Genomic DNA, 20,960 nt, shown 5'->3' on the forward strand with positions numbered 1-20,960 from the left:
CACACCTACAAACAAGAGAGCAATTCATCATGCAAAGCTAATAATACACAAAAATAACAAAAAACAGAGGATAAAATAAACAGCAATGGAGAAGATATGACAAGTACCAATAATCTGTCTACAAGAAGAACCAATCATATTTCAGTTCTATCTGAATACAGGTCACCAAAAATGTCTCAACGCACATCTCAACCATGCAAAAAGATGACAAAACAAGAAAAACAAATAAAACATAGATGTAATATTCAAGACCGCGACAAATAATATAAAACTGTAAGAGAGAGAAGAGACAAACACAGAAACTAGGATTCCATCCCTTAAAACATGTATTCCATAGACATGTTAGCACAAACTCGTTAGCAACCAAAGAAAAAAAAAGTAAGGTGGCTGGGAGATATAGCAAAGGATACCTACATGCGCCTTGTGGAGCTACAAAGACACAGTCACACAGTCTATCATCATTTAAATACCTATACCAGTGAATTACAAGTTATTATAATACATGTCCATTTACCAGAAAAATAAAATACCTAAATGTTCTATATACATAAAAATTAAAATAAAATATATAACAAAAACTTTATAAAAAAAAAGTAAAAACTGTAGAGACAAACTATACAGCAACGAAACAGCTGAGGTCTTCCCCGACATATTGTCTTGCTTTTGTTATATATGTAATTCTGTATACACATATAACAAAACAAATCAGAAGATCCTTATGCCTTCAAGGTATAAACCAGTAAAATAAACGGTATTGTCGATTTCATGGAAGACATATCTATCCAACAAAGAAAATCCTAATCACCACTATTCGCTCTGAAACCTACACAAAAAAACTTACCACAATAGACAAGTGCAGTTGAAGAACTAATGATTCTTGAATACATGAAGGCATAACACAGGTTTACATAAGTTGTTAGGACTTAAATTATTCTCTACAACCTATCACGAAGACCAAAATCTTAAACAATTCAACCTGTCCACGATTGAAAAGAGCTCGTTGTATTATAACAGAGAGCGGCTAATGTTATAGCTGTCTAAAGTCAAACTAGTGTGTACACAATTCTCATATTGAAAAATATACTGTTTAAAACTCAAGCGTCAAAGCCATTCAGAATTTATCAGCAGAAAAACTAACACAACCTTACCACTACAAGATAAAAAGCAAAGGACCATTACGACTGTAAGTAGAAGAATGCATACTCGTAGAAGACGGGAACTAACCAGCATATGCAACAGATCAAGGTAAATCAAAATGTTGCAATAGCAAATCATACATGAAAAAGAGATCACTGGGCGGGTGAGATCATACAGCTATTCAGGCATTTGAATATTGAGAAACCATAAACACTTGATTGGATGTGATATGATAATTTCCTGGAATTTGTAAACTCTTGGGCATAAAACCCGCAAAAAGTTATATTGATTTATCAATCAAAATACAAAGGAACCTGACATATATAATCTTGGTTTCCATAAATGTTTCAACATAAAAAAACCGTAATCCGTTGAACCATTCTTTAAGATTCGGGTGGCCATATTCATAGAGTCTGAATAAAATATAGGTACATAATGCTAAATCACAGTTCCTCGAACCTATAAACCAACTCAACCAAGAGGTAAAAAAAATTGCATATCAATATGCAATTAAAACCTGGCACCTCCCTCTGGGGATTTCTTAGATATAGAAGATAAGAGAGAAGAACCTGGAAGCTTTCCTTGCATCTACACATAGGTCAACAGAATCTGTCTAAACTAATATAACGATAATATGATTGGTCTACCAAAAGTAAGAAGAGAAATAGTGAGAATAGGCAAGTAACCTCGGAAACAATCACTCAATCACCAAGGAAGAAGTTCTGGAAGAAATGCCAATATTGTGCAAAAAAGATCAGTACCAGCAATAAGATACGGGAACAAACAAAATCAGAAGCGATAGAGCTGGTGGCCTGTTCCCTCGGCAACAAACGAAACCCTAAACGCACAAGAAATAATCTGACCATTCTTGTTTGTGATACCAAGTACAGCTAAAAGAAAAGAGCGCAAGAAATATCTTACCCCTCGTGTACACTTTCTGAAAGAGCACCCTATGAAATGAAGAACATGGTAAGGTATTCCTACCATAACCACATCGTGTACACTTTCTGAAACAATCTGATAACGAAGAAAAAAATACCAGTAAGAATGGCTTTCAAACTAAACCGATTGTCGTACACGCCTACAAAGTACAGACAGAACAATTCATCATGCAAAAGCTAATAATGCACAAGCAAAACAAAGAAATCAGAGGATGAACATTGAACAAAATAGCAACAGAGAAGATATGACGAGTACCAACGACCTGTCTACAAAAAGAGCCAATCATATTTCAATTCTATCTGAACGTAGGTCACCAAGAATGTATCCGCACGCATTTCAACCATGCAGAAAGATGTGGGAAAAACAAATAAAGCAGAGATGAAATATTCAAGACCGGGACAAATCAAAATAGAGTTGTAAGAGAGAGATAAAAGAAGCAAGTACTCCATCTCCTAAAACATGTATTCCATATCCAATATGTTAGCACGCCAAAGCAGAAAGTGAAGTAAGGTGGCTGCGAAATATCACAAAGGATACCTACATGTGCCCTGTAGAGCTACAAGGAAACAGTCAAAGAATGATATCATCATTTAAATACCCATACAGGTGATTTAAAAGAAACTATGATACATGTGTCCATTTCCCCGAAGAATAAAATAACTGCATGTACTGAATACATTATAATAAAAATTATGACATAACATTGAAGAAAAAAGGGAGAATTGTAACGATAAACCGTACAGCAACGAAATCCAAGTCACCACTGTTTGCTCTAAAACCTATAGAAAAAAGAAATACCATAATAGATATGTGTACGACTGTACGCTAGGTTGAAGAACTAAGGATTGTTCAATACACCAAGGCATAATAAGATGGTGGAAAGTGCCATGCAATACACAAGTCAACCATAGTTGTTATGACAACAATTATGCTCTACAACCTATCACTAAGAGTCTAAGACCAAACTTGTACCCCAACGAAAATAGCTCATTGTAATAAAACAGAGCAGATAACTCTGTAGCTGTCTAATATCAAAACAGTGTGTACCCAATTGAGACCTATGCTCAAACTGAAAAAACACGTTGTTTAACATACCCAAGCTTCAAAGCCAATTAGAGTCTACCACCAAAACAACTAATCCAACCTCACCACTGCAGAGGAACATTACCATAAGTAGAAGAATGTATTATCATACAAGAGGGAAAATAACCCGTATAAAAATTAGAAAATCTGAACACACTGCAGCTTATGCAACAGACCAAGGTGAATATAAATGATGCAACAAAAAATCATACATGGAAGAAGAGATCACTGAATAATCCAGGCACAGGCACAGGGGCAGGTGAGATCATACAACTATCAAAAATAGTGAAAAGCATATAACCGGCATTTAGATATTGAATAACCATAACTTGATTGGATGTGAGATGATATATTCACTGGACTCTGTAAACACTAGGGCATAAAATCAAATGATGGTAAGGCATGAAGATTAATATTGGTTTATCAATCAAAATACAGAAGTACCTCATATATGATATTGGTTGTTTAACTTGCATAGCCCTAATTCGTTCAACCATTCTTTAAGATAATTTGAAATCATTGATCCCTTACCCCAACAATTTCATATCATCCAAAACCCTGAAAAGACAGATTAGAAAGAATATAGGTGTAATGGTGTATGAATTATTCTTGAATACCAACTGACAACATCTATTTCTGCTATAGAGCATATCACTTGAATTTACGTAAGCAAATGAGAATAAACTTCCCAACCTTGACACCAACTGACAGCATCTATTACTACTATAGAGAATTTAACTTAAGGTTTAGATACTCGTAATCAAATGAGAATAACCTACCCAGCCTCACCACTGCAACGGGAAAAACGCAAAACCATAAGCAAAAGGACCTGACTCCTCTAAGGTGGTGTGACAATTAACCGAGATACAGATAAAAGATTGGTTAACATACAGAAACATTTAAATGAGATAAGGGTAACTAAAATCAAAAATTTATTGAACAAGACAGATTCAAGTGAAAAAAGATCCACTCCGGCAATAGCAGGGAGCCAGGGAAAACAAAGATGATCCCAAGATAGCTAAAAGAAAAATGTTGCGGAAAAGGAAGAATCCAGGTGGCCATTTTCCTAATAGTCTGTATTTTGCGGTAAAGGAAGAATCCGGGTAGCCATTTTCCTAATAGTCTGAATATAATATATGTGGATATATGTCCATGAAAAGAACGGTCACCCCCAAAATGAGATCTATAGAACCTACACAAACAAAACAAACCACTATCCTGCGAAATTGCAAATCACTAACATAACAAACTAAAATTACCATTCTACTACGTTTTGTTGGCAACCTCCTTATAAAAAAGCACTTACAGTAAACCTGTATACATTAACAAACCTGGAATGCAATCCAGTAACAAGCTTTCTTAGACCTATCAGCAGAAGAGCAGAATTAAAAAAACTTCCGGTGATAATGAAATGTTCAAAATAATCAGCATCCTTCACGGAACTCAAAAGCAAAACCCAACAAAAATAATCCCACCATGCAAACTCATACACAAGCGATTGAAAACCAGATAATGAATTGGAATAGTCACAAAAAAAGAGAAAAATAGCAGGATAAAGATCCAATCATATTTGCATCTGTCTGAACTGCAGCAACCACGACCAGTAATGCAAAAGAGAAAAGCAGGAATAGGCACATTTAGCAGTAACAAAAACCCCCAAGACAAATTGTAGAAAGCTCACAATGAAACTGACTAAAACGTCTTCTTCCAACACAGGTACTCCAAGTTGGCGACTACCCATGCACCACCGAAGAAGCACCCTACAGAATAAGTGAATATACAGCACATCGAGCATAGATTAACTAAAAAGTGTTAACAGAGTACCAGTAGCATAGGAGGCTATAAGGTAATTCTTGCTATGAATCCACCCTCCCAACAGACAACAGCATTGGCACCAAGCGAACCTATGAGCAAGTCAAAGATAGAACCAGGAAACTTTTGTTCATACACATCAGTCACAATGCACTTTGAAACCAGGAACTGTCAATCAATGTCGTAACAATTATCATTGAAATTATAATGATATAACACATAAGGTACAAAAAAAAAACACCTAAATCCTTTACAAATGTAAGTTGGCATCAGGAGACATAACATAGATTTCATAAGGAGTCCAAACAGAGATGTGTATATGTTATGTTGGTTGGGCAGCATGCAAGTTCAACACGGTACTCAGATACTTAAGGATCTGTGCCACACTGCCACTAACCCATACCGCACCAACAACAAAGTGACAACATACGATAATCTTATCTAAAAAGAACCGCCTATTCATAAAGGAAGAGTGGCAGATACAAACCTGCATAGAACTGATCTGAACTTGCAGAAGCACACATTAAATCAAGGTAAATAGAAATGATGTAAGGATCAAGAACATCCGAGGAAGATACACCCCTCAGATGCCATTAAGGATTGAATTAATATAGCAGCAAGCGGGTATCAGTGCCCTGCATTGGAACATGTGGTTCTAAAAAGGATGAAAATACTTAGAGCACGCTACCCATATCTCCAACTGATAGCTTTCCAATAGAAATGGACTGCCAAAAATGATTCTGGCATCATGAACTGATTGATTGATATTATCATTCTATCCAGGTCCAGGTACTATCAAAGATTCAAAGGTCGCTACCAACAAAAAAACCTACCTGGTTTCAAGACAACAAAACCGAACTACCCACGACTCTATCCATGCAAAAAGAAAAAGAATAACCACAAAATTAAAAACACTTTCTGCTCAAAAGCAGAGATGGTTTGATATACGTAAGATTCGGAGTTCTCGCAGAGTGGAACCCTGCAGAGCTGATCCTGTTAGTCCGTTGCCAGAGGGGTCTAATCTGAAGATACAGAAGCATATGCAACAGACCAAGATGCCTCATATTGATGCAATATAAAATCATACATGGAAAAAGAAAGCACTGAATGATCCAGGCACAGGGCGGGTGAGATCATACACTAATGTATCGGAAATATATCAGGCATTTGAATATTGAAAAACTATAAACATTTGATTGGACTAAATATGATAAATTTTGTGGAATCTGTAGACTGTAAACCCTTGGGCATAAAATCAAATGATGGTAAGGCATGAGGATTAACCCGCAAAAAGTTGAATTGATTTATAAAAAACCTGACATATAATCTTGGTTTCCCTAATTGGTTCAACTTACAGAACCCGAAATCCTTAAACCATTCTTTAAGATCAGGGTGGCCATATTCTTGGAGTCTGAATATAATATAGGTAGTCAGGTAGACATATGTTCATGGCAGGAATGGTCACCCCCGAAATGAAATCTACGAAACCTACAGAAACAAAACACACCAGTATCCTGAATCAATAGCATGAGACGAAACGAACATATAAACAAGTCAAAGACAGAACTAGGAATCTTTTGTTGATAATCATCTGCCAAAGCACTTTCAAAACCAAAACTATCGATCAATGCCATAACGATTATCTTTGGAATCAAAATGATAAAACATACAAGGTACAAAAAACACCTAAACAACACCTAAACCCGGGACACATAATATAGATTTCATTAGGAGTCTATGTGTATAGAGATATGTATATGTATGTTGGTTTGGGCATCATGCATCACTATTTCATACCACAGCAACAAAAAAAAGCGACGAAAAAACATAACCTTATGAAAAAGAACACCTACTCATAAAAGGAAGAGTGACAGATACAAACCGACATACAAATAAGATGATCTGAACTTGCAGAAGCACGCACTAGATCAAGGTAAATAGAAATAATGCGACAGAGAATCAGGAACATCCAAGGAGGATAACATCCATGAAGATCATTAAGAAATAAATTAATGTACGAGCAAGCAGGTATCAGTTTCCATTTAACATCTAAGCATGAAGAAACATAGAGCACGTTATCCTTCGACACTGATAAGACAACAAATTCACCAATAACAGATTGATTTCCACAACAAAAACCGAACATTTTTCCAACGAAAATTATAAATTTAGGAATCAAAATATTGAAATAAGTCAAGAACAACCTGAAAATATAGAATCTAGGTTAATGTTGACCGTTTGTTCAACCTATGAAACCCGAATTCGTTCCTTGGACTGTTATTGGAATTCATCATCTCCGATGATCATCGATTTAATAGTACTACTAAAATCAGTCCTACAAAAACCCTAACATATAGAAGCATTATTGATTAATTATATTATGTGTGTGTGTGTGTATAGAAAACAGAAAAGTAAAGAAATACATGGACCTGACATCATAATTAATTGATGGAATTAAAATAGATAAAGAACCCTGATTCATTCCTGAACCGAAATCAATAAAAACCCTAACAGGAGGAGATACGGATAATAACCACGAAAACAAAACCCTAATTGTCGTTCGATGGACGCACATAGTGTGTGTCTGTGTGTGTGGTGGAGGGGTTAAGGAATTTATAATTCTGTGGGAATTAAGTTTGGGGGTGGGTGGGGGGGTTGGTAATGAATGCGTGTATATATATATATGGTATATCTGTATAGGTCGGTTTTGGCGGGTGTAGCGTTGGTCAAACGCACTCCTATTTTGAAGGCGGTTTGACGATAAATTTGACTTTTTATATTCTTAAAGTCAATAGAATATTTAAAAATCAAATCTTTTCAAGAAAAAATTTTTTTTTGAAAAAGTCTAACCCTTCACTCAAATAGAATGTTTAGTATGTCAATTTTGTAAAAATGCAGGTAAAAATATCTTAAATGGTGTTATAACAAAAAAAAATAGTAGGTTGGATACACTTAACATTCTTAATCTTCTTTTGTAAGGTTAAAACTCCCTCCTAAGCCTTCTCTTATTTATTTTTTTATATTTTTTGGGCCGCCCTATTTTTTTATTTATTTTTTTCTATTCCCTATCAATTGAAGATAAACTTTCCAATATATCTTCATCATAAGACCTAACTAGCCAACATATTCTCAATCTTGCTCTTGGATCTTTATTCAACTTTGCAAGGCAGTGTTTGTAACATATTTTTGGGAATTTGATTCTTGATACTAATTAAATATTATAATTTGGTTTTTGTTAATTTTTGGCTGAGATATTTTTTTGTTTTTTTAACTTTGCAAGGCAGTGTTTGTAACATATTTTTAAGAATTTGATTCTTGATACTAGTTAAATATTAAAATTTGGTTTTTATTTTAATTTTTGGCTAAGATGTTTTTTTCGTTTTTTTAACGTTTGTATAAATGAATTTTTGGTTGCAATTTGATTATTTCTAAATGCTTTTAAGTTATTATCGGTTTTTTTAATAATAAGCGAGATACACAATGCTTTTTAAGAATGAGTGTTGATGGATCATGTCTATTATATGTATGTTCAATAGAACTTTTTGAAATCACCCATTATAGGCCATGTTGTCTTTGAGCGTCTTTTTTGCAATTTTGCAAATGTTTGGGTTTGTTTTCATTATGTTTTTGTTTCATATAATTGATGCATTTTATCTCTTTTTCTTCTATAAAGTAGTTCAATTTTCTAATTTTTTGATTAATTTTTTTCGCATCTCTGATTAATTGAGGGTTGATGTTTTACATGCTAATATGTAGGTGATTTCTTCTTAGATTATAAAAGAGATTATTTGTGCTTCGTAAGGTCCAAATGAATTCAAGCTTTGTTCTCTACTTAAACTTAGGGGTGTTAATCGGTTCGGTTTTCGGTTATTCGGTCTATTTGGTTCGGGTTTTTCGGTTTTTTTATTTTAGTTTTTCAAAACCAAAACCGAACCAAAACCTAATTCAAAATTGAAAAACCAAACCGAAAACCAAATTAGAATTCGGTTTGGTTTCGGTTTAAAACCAAAGAAACCAAATATGAAAAAACAAATTCACAATTTTTGTCTAAGTTGTTTTTAACCAAAAGGTTCATAATTTTTCACCAAAGTAGTAATTTTAGACTTCAAACACGAAATGGATAAATAAGTAACATAATCATCAAACAAAAAAAAAACTAGTCTTAGAAAGTACTGAAACAAATAAATTCTTGGTTATCATCATGATTAAAAACTTTTAATCTTCGATTTGCAAGTTCTTTATTGTTTTTTCTATCTAATTGTTTCAAATAATTAAAAAAGATGAATATAATAAACAAATAAAACATCTAATGTAAGAAGTGCATTAGTATTAATCCATATAAATAAGACAAATATTAAATATTTTTTGAAATACATGATAATGATAAAAGTTATTCGGTTTTTTCGGTTTAACCAATTTCGTTATCATATACCCATACTCAAACCGAAAACCAAATATACAATTCGGTTTCGGTTACAAACCAAACCAAAAACCAAATTCAAATTCGGTTTAGTTTTTTTCGGTTTTTTAAACGGTTCGGTTCACGGTTTAACCGGCTAAAAACCAAACCACGAACACCCCTACTTAAACTTCTTAATTGATTCTTTGTCATCGTAAGATAATGTAGTCTGTTTTTGAGATTTCATAATTTTGGTTTCTGAAAACTCAATAGTTAGTCAAAACCATTTTTTATCAGTATGTGGTGTTAAGTGGGTTGATAATTCTGAGATATTCTTTTTTATTTAAGAAGTATGTGACTAGAGATTTAAAAACTTGCCCATTCGCATATTATGCTTATCAGGAGGATAACTCATCTAACTAGACCTAGAACAAATTAAACTTCCTCCTCATTAATCCTATTTTTTTTTAATTATTAAATATTCTTAACCAAAAAAACCTACGACCAAAAAAAAAAACAGTTGACTACCAAAAGGTTCGTCCTCCTCTAATACTAGGTAACATATTTTTAATTTTTACACTTTTATGACATTTAATATATTATGAACTCAAATTATTATTATTGTTGTTGTTGTTGTTGTTGTTGTCGTATCCCTTTTTATTTTAGTTTATTGTCTATTATATGTTCATTATGACTTCTTATTCAACAACAAAAAATAAGATGACATTAATTCATCTTGAAGATCTTAAGCCAACACATGTTAAACATCATCTACGACTCCGTGTTGTGTATGTATGAACTATTTCGGAGTGGAACAACGTGGAGAAAATCAAAACGTTTGAGATGGTCTTTGTTGATGAACTGGTATGTATTTTTCAAATTATATAATGTACACTTTTTGTTTGTTGAGCTTAACTCTAATCGTTTAGTCTAAAAATATTGTTTGTGTTTGTAGTAAGTTTAAGTATAACAGACTGCAAATTTTTTATTTAACTAAAGTTAGAAAAAAAAGGTAAACTGAAATCAATATTTATAGGGGTTAATTTTCATATGTTTTATTTAGTTTTCGTACTGATTAAATTGTGAGATTGATCATAGGGATTTAATATATTGAATTCCAATTTTTACTCGTATTGGACAAATGAGATTTGTGAGGAGGAAAAATTACAACTAAACGTATGCCCGCACAATTCGACTATGATGGTGGTCGCAACGACGGTGTAGGTTTCCATGCTTGAAAAACCTTTTTGCAGGAGAGGATCAACAAGGTGAAAGTTGCTATTTTAAACTTTTTGGCTTCCTGATGTGACTAATTTATATCCATTACCCACATCATTATTGCTCATTTTATTATGTGTTTTAAGTCGTTTTCGCATGCATTTGGCGCGTTTATGGTGTTTGTTAGTGTTTTCAGGCTCTAAACAGGTTACGCGTTCGATTGATGCGTTTTTGGAAGACTTATTGGCCCAAAAAGGATTTATAATATCGAGAGTTGATTCGAGTAGAAGAGACGGCGAGATTAAGCAAGTTCAAGATCGAAAGAGGTTGCTCTACACAAGTATATGACTGCGCCGCAGTGGGGATGTACCTAGTCCACTGCACCGCAACCATAATCCACTAAATGTTATTGAACTAACCCCACTGCACCGCAGTGGGGATGGCGATGAAGAGATTGCACCACAGTCAAGGAAACAAGAAACCAAGACGTGGAAACAAGTTGCGCCGCAGTGGTGGCCTTCACAAGCCACTGCGCCGCAGTCACCCTAAAGTCGAAGTCAAAGGCCCTCACTGCGCCGTAGTAAGGGGATGCACATCTCACTGCGCTGCAGTGAGTGCACGGGACCTGAAGGGTTTTAGACGAATTTTGCATCAGATTTGGAGAAGTATAAATAAGAAACATAACCCTAATTCCCAACTTATCAAAAATCTTTCTAGGAGCTGTTTTACAAGGGTTCTTCAATCTCCAGTCAAGATAATTTTTTAGGCGGATTCGTTGAAGATTCACGAGCACCCATCTAGATCGTATCTACTTACTGTCTTGCAATTTATTTTTCATCAAACGATTGGTACATCATGTTTCTCTTATATTTTAATTATTATTGTGGATTGATCATGAGTGGCTAAACGTTTAATCATCCACCTTGATGAAACGAGACGGATAATGTGATTGCAACATTTTTAATTCGAAAGAGTTTATTTAATTATCGTTGTTTTGTGATCTTGATGATTTTAATTCTTTTTATTAATTAATTTTGATATTGGTTGCATATAATTCTTCGTTGGTGGTACCGGTTGAATGTGTATGTGATTTTAAAACGGTTACTTGTTTATGAGTAATTATCACTAGTTCATGGTATGATAGTAAATATCATTTTAAGAAAAGATTAATTTTGTCAACGTGATTGATATCGGTTGGTGGTACCACTTGTCACATAGGTTCAATTGATAATTTGATAGTCAATAAAACCGATTGTTGGAAGAATTGTCTTTGTTTTGGTGGTACCGGCTTGGGTAATTTAACTAGCAATTTAGGTGATTCGGTATTTTGTTCACGGTTGGTGGTACCACGTGAGCACCTTAATCTTGTCACGATTATCTTTAAACTCTAGAGAATTTGTTCTTAATTAAATGCAATCACATTTGAAGTCGAGGGAAGTCAAGGTGGATGACTTTTAATTATATTGTCTGAAGTTCTTTTTTAATTTTATGCAATTTATCTTGTAAATCAATTTTTACTTTTATTGTCAAAAAGGATTTTCGAAGTAATACCCGTTTTCCAAACCATTTCATAGAGCAACTAGTCATATCCAATCCCTGCGAACGAACACGGACTTACCTCATAACTATATTACAAACGATCGAGTCCACTGCCCGTGAGTGCGTAGTAGTGAGTTTGAAGGTGAATCTAGATTATAAATTTAAAGCTCAATTTTGCACATCACTTCCGGTCACATATAAGGAGACCAACGCACATGGGCCGACATGTTCTTTTAAAGACCCAGTGAAGACAAAGCTGTCAATAAAATGAAGTGCCCGACGTACGACCTTAGTTAGTTGAATCGTTGGTATATCACTGAAAACCGTGAGTAATGTATTTTGGTTTTATACTATCTATAGAAAGTGTATTTTTAAAAATGTATTGTGTTTGTTTTTATTAATGTATTGTTCATTTTAAGTAATGTAATTTGTTTTTTTATTTAACAAATTATAAGTGTATGATTTTATTATTACGTATTATTTAGTGTATTTTATAGGAAGAAAATAAAAAAAATTAATAAAAAATCCAAAAAAGTGTTCCACACTTTCCCAACGTTCATATATGAGCTGCACTAAGCCGATTTTAGTTGTTGATATTCTTTGTCATTTTTTTCGGATTGTGGGAAGGAAAACTGATATACCAAAATGTGCCAATGGAGAAACCGAGCAAAACAATCGGTTACACCTTTTAATCATCACCCCTTCCACTTTTAGTCATCGTGATAGATATTTAAGGAAGGGATATAAAGGAGAGAAAGAAAGATGAATGGAAGAAAAGAGTTAGATTTTTGTTCTTTGAAAATCATCCCAAAAGTTAAAAAAAAAAAAAAAAATTTTAAACAAATCGTACTAAATTTTTCTTCCAATTCTTCTCTTTCTTTTTCCCCTCTTGGGGTATCTTTCACAGCAAGATTTTAGAAGCTTCAAGCTTCAAACTTTTAAGAAAAAGGTCATGCTACATAAAAAGCTTCATTTAGTTAGATGAGCTTGAAGCTTTAAATTTGAAGCTAAAACTCTAAAGCTTAACGCTACCTCTTCAAGCGTTTCAAAACAAGCTGTAACTTTTAGAGTGTTATATTACTTTAATGCCCTTCAATTATTTTCCCTTGATCGTTCCCTTCACTTCAGCAACTAATTTCTTTTGAATTTTTTGTTGATACGGATTGTATTTGATGGTAGTGATACCACGTGGTGTATCATCCTCATGCATTCCTGCTCTATTTAAACTTTTGGTTGATGCTATTTTGCTTTTTTATACTCCGTAGTATAGTAATTATTTTTTTGAACATTAATATTTTTTTCATTTTAATTTGGGGATTGTACTTGTGTGATTGTATTTCTGTGTGGTTTATTTAAAAGATGTTCTTGCTTTCTATAATATAAAATAGAAAATGGAACAAAGTGTATATGTATTTAATTAAAATTTTCATATTTTTTAATGTCTATTTTTATAATTTTATACACTATAATAAAAATTCTAGCTACTTTGCCAAACATTTAAATATACTTTAAAAGTTCTAACTTCAAGCTTTCAATTATAACTTACAGCTACCAGCCACCGGTTTTCAATCACCAGTTATAACATACCCTTATTCTTTTAAATGAAACTCAAAAGCATAACAAATTTTAAAATCCTTCCCAATCAATAAAAAAAAAAATGGAAAACATTCAAGAATATGGGTTAAGAGTCAATGCCTCGGAGTTCTCACTAATACTACAATTAAATACAGTACTTACTCCTTTAGAAAAAACTAAACCACTACTTACTACTGTACTAATGTCAGCTACTTCAGTGCCACCTGGGCAAAAACTTACCGCGCCCTACGGTTCATGGTCGTCCCCTATCACATCCGACGTTGTCTCCGGCGCCGGCAAGACTCTCGGAGGCACTGCCGTTGACTCTCTCGGTCGTCTCTTTTGGCTCGAATCACGCCCTACCGAATCAGGGTATATATATATATATACACATGTCATTGTTAGCTTGATTATATTAAGATTTACAGAACAGTTTAATTGTTAGTTTGTTACCACCGTCTTTTGGTTTATATAGTTTGAGACCTTTGGCCGTTAGACACATCAACCGAGAATTTATAGATTATTTTCCTTATTTTGTTATACTACTATCTTAAATGCTATGAAATACAATATTAGATTTTTACATAGGATAGTATGAAAGCAAAGTTGTAATTATTTAGCATAGATAGCAATCTGACACAAACACATTTTATTTTTTATTTTTATTTTTGTATGTTAGACGATCGGTTATAGTTAAAGGAGGTGATAATGAAGATGAAGCTACTGATATAACTCCAGTGGAGTTTTCAGTTCGTACATTGGCGAATGAATATGGCGGTGGTGATTTCAGTATTAGCACAGAGGATATCATAATTTTTTCAAATTACAAGGACCAGAGACTCTACAAGCAATTCATTGGTTCTAAAGGTCTGGATTAGATATGGTCACGTTTATTCTAAAACTACTTATTATTAATAATGTCAATTTACATAAAAAGGTATTGTCGTATTTCCAGAAAAAAGCATTCAACTTTGAGAGATACATTTAGGTGATCGAATGCAGTTACCAAATCAATATGATGATGGGCAACTGCGTTTTCGAAACTTTTACCATGTTGACAGTTCTCTGATGTGGCCCCAAGGGGGCACATGATAACCGCTAACTGGAATCATGATAACTTCCAAACGGGTTAGAATAGTTTTGTCCAATGTATTGAATATAACTTCTTTTGGCAGCAGAATCTCCACCTGTTGCACTGACTCCTGATTTTGGTGGACCTCTGGTAGCATATGCTGATGGAGTTTTTGATAAAAGGCTTAATCGGTATATCACAGTTAGAGAAGGTTTGCTGCATCCTGCTTCTTTTTTTCTTTTATACAATTACGAACCATTCGTAATCTTTGATAGACAAATTGTGACTTGGCTTCATGACAGATCGACGAGAAGGTTGCTCCAACTCTGTCACAACTATAGTATCAGTTGAACTCAGTGATAGCATTATTCAAGGTAAACTAGATGTATGTCTTTTCAAAGTTCTTAATTTAGACATTTAGTTATCAGCCCTAATGGATGTGTTTATCTGTTTATATTTTGCAATTCACAGTAATTTCCATATTTGTACTTGTCACATGCAGATCCAAAAGTATTAGTTGGTGGACATGATTTTTATGCATTCCCCAGATTAGATCTTGAGGGAAAAAGGATGGCATGGATTGAGTGGAGCCACCCTAACATGCCATGGGATAGGTCCCAACTTTGGGTCGGCTACATCTCCGACAGCGGGTAAAGTCAATGCCTGACTGCTAGAGGTGGCATTTATAAATGGGTCGAATTGGACTGTGTTTTATCTCAGATCTGTCTGGTCAAATAAACAAAATTATGGAAAGGGGGAACGTGTTAAATGAGTCAAAAGGTTTGAAAATCGCCCCCAAAGTTGCTTCAAATATTTAGATCGATAATTAACACATCAATGTTTTATAGGTTTTTTTAAAAGGCCAAAATGTGATTGAAGGTCAACCTAGCTCAGGCTGTTTCGACTATAGTAATAAGAGGCTCATTTCAACCTGACCCTTCTGACATGCCCATCTTGCTACCTCTACTGTGTACTGTGTATTGTTTAATGATACAAATACTTATTAAAGATTTATGCCACCCTATACTTTATAATTTTGATCAAAGGTATTATGCAGAGATATATATAAACGTGTATGTGTGGCGGGTGCTGATCCTACCATTATAGAATCTCCAACCGAGCCGAAGTGGTCATCTGAAGGTGATGATATATCATAGACATATAAAATAACAACCTGTAGCTGTGCTATTTTAGCTATTTGCATGATTATATTTCATATTCCTTCATGAAATGATTACTAAGATTATTTCAAGAACGATTTATGTATAATTTAAGATTTCAGCTCTAGCTAAGTTTCAACCTAAATACAACTTTTCTTGGTATTGATCGTTACAAAATGTGGATAATGTGTCATCAAATTCTTCTTTGTCATTGGGTTGCTTACATTTGTTGCATCTGCTTTACTGCAGGAGAACTGTTCTTTGTCACTGATAGGAATCTTGGATTTTGGAATCTTCACAGATGGGTATGACTTAAGATGATTCATGCATTCTATGTGTTGCTATTCATCTTTGATGTTTTTTCATTATCTACCTTGCTTCTATCTCCTTTCTTTGATTTTTTGTGCACTTTAGATTTTATCTTGTATTCACGCTTGTTTGACCTACTATCCGACAATTTGTTGGGTCCATGGGAGTCATATGCATAATTTCATTATTCAACCGGAGCTTGTAAAACTATTCCTGTCATGTGATATGCATCAATAAGCCTTCTATCATGCAACTATATGAGTTGAATTGAATGTGATCATCTGATTGAAGTTTTCTTTCTTCTTACAGGTTGAATCTGATAACAAGGTGTTGCCGGTATATTCGTTAGAGGCTGAGTTTACAAGGCCATCATGGGTTTTTGGCATAAATTCATATGAGATAGTTAACAAGCGAACAAACTTAATTGCTTGCAGTTACAGGTAACTCGACTATTTATTGCCGTTACATCCTTTTAGACAGTTGGTATTACTTTTATTGTATGTAATCCAACGTCGATGATATGCAGGCTGAAAGGGAGGTCATATCTTGGAGTTTTGGACAAGGATAAGAGCACATTATCCATTCTCCAGACTCCTTTTACAGATCTAAGGAATATTGTAATAACTTATCCTTTCTACTGGCCTCTAAGCGGGTGTTTCATATTAGTTATACATTGAACAAGAAAGTTGCCTTATACATTATTAACTTTAATAATGTTTCATGTAGACTTCTGGTGTACATTGTCTCTATGTTGAAGGAGCATCCGACGTTCATCCATTGTCGATAGCTAAGGTTCTATCTGTACTGGCTATATGTTTATATTAGAGGTCGGAAAATGGGCGGATCGGGTAACTGGTCATACAAAATAATATGTCTATGCGAGTTGAAACAGATCCGGTTGGGTTGACTTGTAACACTTTCTTGTCCCAATAGTATCTTGAGTTCATCCTACGTGTCATTCTTTGTCCTTTTAAGCTATCTTTTAATTTACCCGTTGGGGATAAAACATACCTCTAATCAACCCGTTGATTCATAAATTGGCGGAAACTGCCATCTCTTGCTATAGTTTTTTTTAATATCCAACACTTTATAATTTGCCAAAACTTGAACTCCTTATACTCCTTTCAGAAGAAGTTATACTGAAAGGTATTATATTTAAATTTTGACCTAAACAAAAACATACTAATTTTTACCTATGTGGGCCAGGTGACATTAGACGATCAAGCATTGAAAGTTGTGGATTTCAAGATTGTCTGGTCTTCTTCACCTACCAGTTCAAAATACAAGTCCTATTTTAGCTCTCCAGAGTTCATCGAGTTTCCAACAGAAGTTCCTGGCGAGAAGGCATATGCATACTATTATCCACCTACAAATCCAATGTATCAAGCTAATCAAGAAGAAAGACCACCATTACTTTTGGAAAGCCATGGTAAATCGCATTTATTCATTTCTTACATGTTCCTAGAATGCTCACCGTTCCTATCATGAAAGTGATTTTAGTTATTTGTTAAAGGTTATACAAGGATTCAGGATTCTCCGATGCTTGTAAACTCGGTATTTATATATATATATCACATTTTCTAATAGGCGGACCTACAGAAGAAGCACGTGGAATCTTAAATCTCAGTATCCAGTTTTGGACTAGTCGTGGTTGGGCTTTTGTAGATGTGAATTATGGTGGAAGCACTGGTATGTCAAATTTAGCATTAAATTTGTCTTTTTGCACATTTTCAGTTGAAATGGTTGAATGATGACCTAGTGAATGTATGAGGCATTATATTAGGCACTATATGGGCTTCATTGTATGGTTCTTACAGTTTCATATATTATCTATGAGCTCATCTAGTAGTATCTTGATGTAGAGGTGGCAAAATGGGTGGATCAACCTGTTTGGTCACAAGTTAAAACATGATCGGGTAATAAACATGTTACTTTTGGTACATGTGAAAACAGGTTTCACTAGACCAACCGACAAACATTTTTTTGTTTTTTCCCCAATTCTATGTGTATTAATGTTTAAAGATGCTAACGAAGGTTATATTGTATTAATTGTAATAGTTGTATCTAATTCTGAATAAAGCATTTTGGGAGGTTTTATCCGTTGTGAGTACACTTTGGGTGACTTTCTATCCGTTTGAACTGTCTTCATTTTTAACTATATTCTGAAGTACCCATATTACTTGTTTGTGGCAAAGGATAGCCTAAACTGACTCGTTTACCCGACAGTAAGTCAAAGTTGTGCCCTCTAAACTCTTGAATCTGTTGCTAAGGACAATTGTTCCAAAATTTGAAGGTTATGGTCGAGGATTTCGTGAAAGACTTTTGAAGCAGTGGGGTAAAGTTGATGTCAACGACTGTTGCAGTTGTGCTCGATTCTTGGTGATTTTTACTGGAAGTCTACACATACAATATTTTGATAGTCACATGGGCACATTTTTTTTGCATTTACAAGTCATGAGATAGTCGTTATATTTCCTTTTTTTTTCTTGTACAGGTAGACAGTGGAAAGGCAGATGGTGAAAGACTTTGCATCACCCGGGTGCTCTGCCGGTGGTTATACAACACTGGCCGCACTTGCTTTCAAGAAAACATTTAAGGCTGGAGCTTCTTTGTTTGGTGTAAGTATTCTATCATTGTGATATTCATGCTTGATGTCATATTTATTTTGACAAATCAATAAAAAAAATATTTTGTAATTAATTTCAAAGACTTAATTTTTTTTTAATTTTATAACTCAAATTGTTTGACAAAGTAAAAATTAATTAATAATGATCATCACTATGGCATCTACAGCTAGTTGATATATATTGTTATCTCTATTAATTATTAATTTATTAATTGTTATCTATAAAAAGAACTTTAGATATTTGCTATCTGCTATTTGTTGTTTTTATGTTATTTACAATTGTTCCTAATATTATTTTTTTGTGTGTGGAAGTGTTTCTAATAAAGGAAATTTTGTAATCCAATAAGTCACCCCGACCCATTTGACTCGGCCATCCTGTGATAGTTGACAAGCTTGAGTTATTACATATTTGATAGTATCTACTAATTTAGCGCGTTCCCTGATTTGACCCATTTTCGAACTGACCCAAACCAGCTAAGTTTGCCATTTACATATCATGCATAGATTGTAAAAATCTTAGGTGGGGTAAATACTAAATAGTGACATCAGAGAGTCCTTCAATGGTCTACACAAGTATAGGCTTTTTAATGGCTTCTTATGCCATGGTCACGTGCAGGTAGCTGACGTGAAGTTGTTGAAAGAACAAAGTGTCAAATTCGAGTCTTGCTACATTGATAATCTTGTTGGTAAATCTCAACTTATGAGCATCAAGTATCAACTTCCATATATAAATCAGAAACTGAACAGTTAGCCACTTGCAACAGGGAGTGAAAAAGAATTTATCGAGAGGAATCCTATCAATGCTGTTGATCAGTTTTCTTGCCCCATCATCCTCTTTCAAGGACTGGAAGACAAGGTATCCAATGCAATGTTAACCTATTACCAAGTTTGTCTGAGAAAACAGGAAATTTATTCTTAAATGAATCTGCCTAGACTCCGTGACTATTTGATAGGTCTTGAGTGATGAATCTTACCATTTTAACCTTTTTTTATATTTTATTAAAAGTGACTGCTAGATTAGCATTCAGAATTGATATAATATCGAAGCGGCAACCACTTTTGCAATTGTCGGTTCTACCAGCAACACCATCTATTCCACTTAAATTGTTGTGTGTTGTTTTGCAGGTTGTAAACCCTGAACAAGCAAGAAAGATATACATAGCCTTGAAATCAAAAGGATTGCCTGTTGCTCTTGTGGAATATGAAGGCGAGCAGCACGGTTTTCGCATGGTAAATATTAAAAACTGAAGCTGTTAGTATCGCTTTCCACATAATATTTGCCTTATTTTCTACTTTGTGACATACAGGCGGAAAATATTAAATTCACACTGGAACAACAAATGATGTTTTTTGCACGTTTAGTGGGACACTTTAAGGTGGCAGATGACTTCACCCCCATCAAAATTGATAACTTTGATTAGAGCTTTATATTCGTATCTGTATCCTTTTGTACTTTCAAGTATCGGCGATTTTCCCAGACTTCTTCAGATGGTATTATGTTGGCGCCAATTTGATCATCTGAGAGACACGCCCATTCTAAATGGGGACTTAGATGTTTGACCCAGTTTGTTGTACTTCTATATTCCCTAATAATAACATAAGCTACTGAGATATACAAACACGTTCACATTGCATTAAAGTTTCCGTATTGATAAATTTTATCCTTGCTAATTCAGCTGGTTTATTAGCTTTTCGGTTTTTTATGAATGTCCTATAGATGCAAAACTACCAAACTACAACTTTGTAACTTGAACTGGAATGATGGATTTCAAGTTAGATGAAAAGTCAATTATCGGTTGCAAAGGGGGAGGGAGGGGGTGGACGGGCCTCAACTTGTCCATGATCGCCACACCAACCACCGTTTACTACCACCGATGAGCTCCACCGAACTTCTCTGATTACCACCGTAGGAAACTATCACCAATGCCAACAAACCACTTATGACCATCGAGTTATTTTACTAGACAAACAGTAGGAGAGGGAAGCACGTCTGAATTTTTTGGGGAAAGAAAGAAACAAATGTTTTGAATTCCACAAAAGATTTGAAAAGGTCATTTACTCAATTTACATGAGAGAAACTCAAGGACG

At 34.4% G+C, this 20,960-nt stretch overlaps 1 pseudogene; it reads left to right on the top strand.

The window, feature by feature from the left end:
* The first annotated feature begins 13,783 nt into the window (after nt 1–13,783).
* LOC122606656 lies at nt 13,784–20,543 on the top strand (annotated as a pseudogene).
* Nucleotides 20,544–20,960: the final 417 nt, after the last annotated feature.

This window comes from Erigeron canadensis, chromosome 1, assembly GCF_010389155.1.
Source record: "Erigeron canadensis isolate Cc75 chromosome 1, C_canadensis_v1, whole genome shotgun sequence".
In the NCBI taxonomy this organism is placed as follows: Eukaryota; Viridiplantae; Streptophyta; class Magnoliopsida; order Asterales; family Asteraceae; genus Erigeron; species Erigeron canadensis.